Source organism: Crocuta crocuta, unplaced genomic scaffold (assembly GCF_008692635.1).
Source record: "Crocuta crocuta isolate KB4526 unplaced genomic scaffold, BGI_CrCroc_1.0 scaffold168, whole genome shotgun sequence".
Taxonomy (NCBI): Eukaryota; Metazoa; Chordata; class Mammalia; order Carnivora; family Hyaenidae; genus Crocuta; species Crocuta crocuta.
This window is the reverse complement of record NW_027532591.1, coordinates 4,708,932-4,713,612: the sequence shown is the minus strand read 5'-3', so window position 1 is coordinate 4,713,612 and position 4,681 is coordinate 4,708,932.

The following is a 4,681-nucleotide window of genomic DNA, read 5'->3' as shown; positions in this document are numbered from 1 at the left end:
GGGGACAGAGGACCCAAAGCCGGCTCTGTGCTAACAGCAGAGAGCCCAGTTCAGGGCTCAAACTCACAAACCTTCAGATCATGACCTGAGCCGAAGTCAGACACTTAGCCAATTGAGCCCTTAGGTGCCCCAGAAATAATACTATTAATAGCTGGTGAACTTCATTCATTCCAACTATCTTTTTAAAAGTTTACTTAAGTAATCTTTACATTCAACGTGGGGCTTAAACTTATAACCCCAATCAAGAGCTATATGCTCTTCTGTCTGAGCCAGCCAGGCACCCCCCAACTCTCTTAAACATAGACAAACATACATACAAAGAGTTTTTAAAAAGTGGGCTTCTGTGCTAGATTTAATAAATATAGCAAATTAATTTTACTTGGATTTAACAAAAAGTGAAATGAAGAACTGCTCAACTTTAAAATTTTTTTCTATGGTAGTTCTGAAGATTTCCTTTTATTTTTTTTTTAATTTTTAATTTTAGAGAGAGTAGGGGAGAGACTCTTAGTCAAGCAGGCTCAACGCTCAGTTGGAGCCCGACATGGGGCTTGATCTCGCAAACATTGGGATCATGACCTTAGCTGAAATCAGAAGTTAGATGTTCAACCCACTGAGCCACCCAGGTGCCCTGCTAAAAGATTTCTCTTAGAATTAAGGGCAATTGTAGAAATCATTAAAGAGGCTGGAGTTATTTTTTCCTAGTTTTCATTTATGTTTTAATAAGAAACAGTGTATGACTCCTATTATGAAAAACAGAATCCACATACTTTGTTCACATTAACTTGAGTCCTAAAATTATTTCCCATTATTTTTAGTTTTTAAAATGTTTACTATCATTCCTTTTACTGCTTCTTTTTTTCTAAGTCCTGAATATGATTAATTTCTTGTTATCAGGTGAATTTCATTATCAGGCAATTTTTTCCCAAGTGATTAGAATGTCTATTCCCTTTACATTTAAAAAAATGTTTTTTTAATGTTTTATTTTTGAGAGAGAGATAGAGACAGTGTGAACAGGGGAGGGTCAAAGAGAGAGGGAGACATAGAATTTGAAGACAGTCTCCAGGCTCTGAGCTAGCTGTTAGCACAGAGCCTGATGCAGGCTCAAACCGACAAACTGTGAGATCATGACCTGAGCCAAAGTTGGACACTTAGCCAACTGAGCCACCCAGGTGCCCCTGCCCCCCAAATTTTTTGTAATGTTTATTTTTGAGAGAGAAAGAGCATGAGCAGGGGAGGGGTGGCGGGGACACAGAATCCAAACCAGGTTCCAGGCTCTGTGCTTAATGCAGGGCTTCAACTCATGAACATGAGATCATGACCTGAGCCAAAGTTGGACTGAGCCACCCAAGTGCCCCTTCTGTTTACGTTCTAAAGACAACTTTGGGTGGGTATAAAATATCTTTCACAACTTTTCCTGACTTGTAGAGCATTTTGCTTCACTGCCTTGTGAAGTTTACTAAGATCTGAGACCAGCTTGATTTTTTTTCCCCCCTCATTGTACAGGACTTGATTTCTCGGCTTACGTGTCCCTGTAATCCTGTGTCTTACACTCATCAAGATATTTCTTAATAGATTTTTCATTATTTCAAGAAAATTTTCTTGTGTCTGGGTATTTAATTTGCTCAGTTTTCATCAGGAGTGTTAATTATGCATATGTAGGATTTCATGTTTTATTACCTTTATAGCTTTTAAAAACTATTTTCCATTTTTATTTTCTCCAGCCTATTTTCTGTATTCCTTATATTTATTTTATATTGTTTTATAGTAAGTCTTTTATTTGTCCAGTTTTTAAAATCTTCATTTAAGCTCTACTAAGCATATTTAATCTCATCCTTGAACTTGTATACTTTGCATTTAAACATCACTTTGTTAATCGTCTTTTAAATGTTTTTTTCAATTTCTTAACGTTTATTCATTTTTAAGAGACAGAGACACAGTGTGAACAGGAGAGGGTCAGAGAGAGACACAGAATCTGAAGTAGGCTCCAGGCTCTGAGCTGTCAGCACAGAGCCCGACGTGGGGTTCAAACTCACGAACCACTAGATCATGACCTGAGCCAAAGCCAGATACCTAACCAACTGAGCCACCCAGGCACCCCTGTTAATGGTCTTTTTTAATGTTTATTATTTAATTTTGAGAGAGAGAGAGAGAGTGTGAGCACAGGTGAGGTAGAGAGGGAGGCACAGATGTAGCAGCAAGCTCCAGACTTGGAGCTGTCCACATAGAGCCCCATGTGGGGCTTGAACTCAAGAACTTTTGAGATCATGTCCAGAACTGGAGTCAGACGCTTAACTGACTGAGCCACCCAGGCGCCCCGTTAATGGTCCTTATTAGCCTGTGGAGAACCTGTTAACTAACTTTCTGTAGGGAGTGACCAACACCTATGCTCATTCTTTTCTGAATAATGCTTACTTAACCTTAGGTTGGTCTATATGATGGAAATAACAGAAAGGGGCTAGGTGAATGAGCTTTTTTTGAAAAAATTTTTAATGTTCATTTTTGAGAGAGAGAGAACGAGTGAAAGAGGGGCAGAGTGAGAGGGAGACAGAATCCGAAGCAGGCTCTAGGCTTTGGGCTGTCAGCACAAAGCCTGACGTGGGACTCAAACTCATGAACAGCAAGATCACAACCTGAGCCTAAGTCAGACATTCAACCGACTGAGCCACCCAGGCGCCCTGGGAATGAGCTTTTAAGTTGAGTTCTTATACTGGAAGATTTCACCAAATTAATTGTGGGAAGTAAAATCATTTTAGTGTTTTGCACCTAATGTTAAAAACATACCTAAAAAACCCCACAAAATACTATTTAGGAAATATCAGAATGCATTTCGCATAAGGAATAATTTTTTTTCCTGAAATGTTACAGTATAGAATACATGTGTACAGCGGTAAAATGTAAAATCTTTCTAAATATAGGCTACAAAAAAGGTTTACAAAGCTACAGTTCCAAGGCCTCATCCAGTAGGCTAGCACACAAACAGAAATGGCCCTTTAGCAAAGTTTGTCCTTAAGTTTCATCTCCTCTGCAATGTTTATCAAAGTTCTTAGAACTAATGAACAAATAAGAACAATCTGCTTCTTGTTATAGTCTGGTTGTACTACTACAATTTGGTTCAGATCTCACCATATAACTAAATAAATAAGTATGCTTTAAGTTTATAGTTTGTTTAGGCGGCTTACTTCTATTATTAAAAATTGTCGGGGTTTTTTTTTTTTGGCAGGTTTTTAAATTTCTTAATTTTATACTTTAAAGTGAATATTTCAACAGTATACTTGGTTAGTCATTGGTCATTAAGCCTGAAGACATTTCTTTCCATCCAGGTCACTTTGGTAAAGAACTAACTTCTAGGACTCTATAAGATATAAATAGAGGTGCTTATATTTAATTCTTAAAGTCAGTCCTTCATATAGTTGTATAATGAATAATAATAGCTCTTATGGACAACTTTTATCAGCTCAAGTATTATCAGGTGAGGAATCGTTGAAGAATGTGGAATCTGAAATATCCCAAAATGCTTTAGAATTGCTGCAGAAGTCCTTCAGGTCAACAACAAGCAAAAGAATATTAATCCTGTGACCAGATATGGCTTCCCAAGAAACTGGATCCTATGAAGCAATTGGTCTTCAGAATTCTTGGTAGGTCCAGAGCTGCAGGTCCAATCACTTCCCCCCGACGCCTCCTTTTTTCACTTTACCCTTTTTAAAGGAGGAAAGTTAAGTACTAGTAGACTGAACTCTTCTAACAAAGATATCAATACCGTCTTGATTATCAATGCCCATGGACACTTTGCAGTTTTTATTTTGCTTCTGAATCCTCAAACCCTTAGCTTCTTTGATATACTGTCTCCTAAGTCTTCTACCTTTCTGAAAGGTTCATTTCCATTTTCAGTTGGTTGACTGCATTGCTTTCTGTCACCAGTGCTGAGTGTTGCCTTTGCTTCTGTTGTTGGCTTTTCTTACATAAACACACACTTCCTGGGCAACCCCCATATAATGCTACATCTTCCACAGTTACCTTAACATTGCAGTTCAGGGTCAGATCACTATGCTCAACTTCAGTTCCTACTTCTAACAATCTGGGCTTTATCTAGATACACCATAGCAGTCTGTAATTATACAAGTAAAATTGAATGCATCATTTTTACTACCAATACAACTTTTACCACCTGCCCCTCTAAAGCTTGCCCTCTTCCTGCTGTATTTTCTAATTTTGTGAATAAATGGCACTCATTTTCAGCAACTGAAGTCAAAACCGTGAGTGGTATTAGATACTTTCCTCTCCTTTTCACACTTAGAGGCCCACTGCTACTGACTAGACTTGGATATTAATGACAGTGTCTTCAAGGTAAAGACTGAGCACCATAACCTAGAATTCAAGGCTTATGGGGAAGAAAAAACCTTATATAAGAATGTTGTGTAAAAGGTGTTAAGTTCCATTGTTGAACTGTTCAATGCAACTGGATTAAGTGATCCAGAAAAAGTCTTATATTTGATTGTGTTCTGTTCTTACAAAGCTGCTGCTAACTCATCAGTTTTCATGCTTATTAATTACTACATAGTGCTGCTGAAAAAAGTTTGGGAGGGGATAGGTTTTACTGACTTGAATTTTTAGTGTAACAGCAGCAGTGCAAATCTCAGGATTCTCATAACAGTTCCAATCATGGAGCAAACCAAAACTGAAC